This window comes from Penaeus monodon, chromosome 29, assembly GCF_015228065.2.
Source record: "Penaeus monodon isolate SGIC_2016 chromosome 29, NSTDA_Pmon_1, whole genome shotgun sequence".
NCBI lineage: Eukaryota > Metazoa > Arthropoda > Malacostraca > Decapoda > Penaeidae > Penaeus > Penaeus monodon.
Genome location: NC_051414.1, coordinates 39,674,579 through 39,674,802, shown reverse-complemented (window position 1 = coordinate 39,674,802; position 224 = coordinate 39,674,579).

Below are 224 nucleotides of genomic sequence, written 5' to 3'. Positions count from 1 at the left end.
TTTTCCCCCCCCTATTCCCCCCTCTCCTTCTCCCTCCCTCCCTCTCCCCCTCCCTTCCTCTCCTTCGCACTCCCTCCCCATCTTTCCCCTTTCTCCCTCCCTCCCTCTCCCCCTCTCTCCCTCTCCCCCTCCCCCTCTCCTTCTTGCTCTCTCCCTCTTCCCCTCCCCATCTTTCCCCTCTCTCCCTCTCTCCTTCCTCTTTTCCTCTCTCCCTCAACAATATT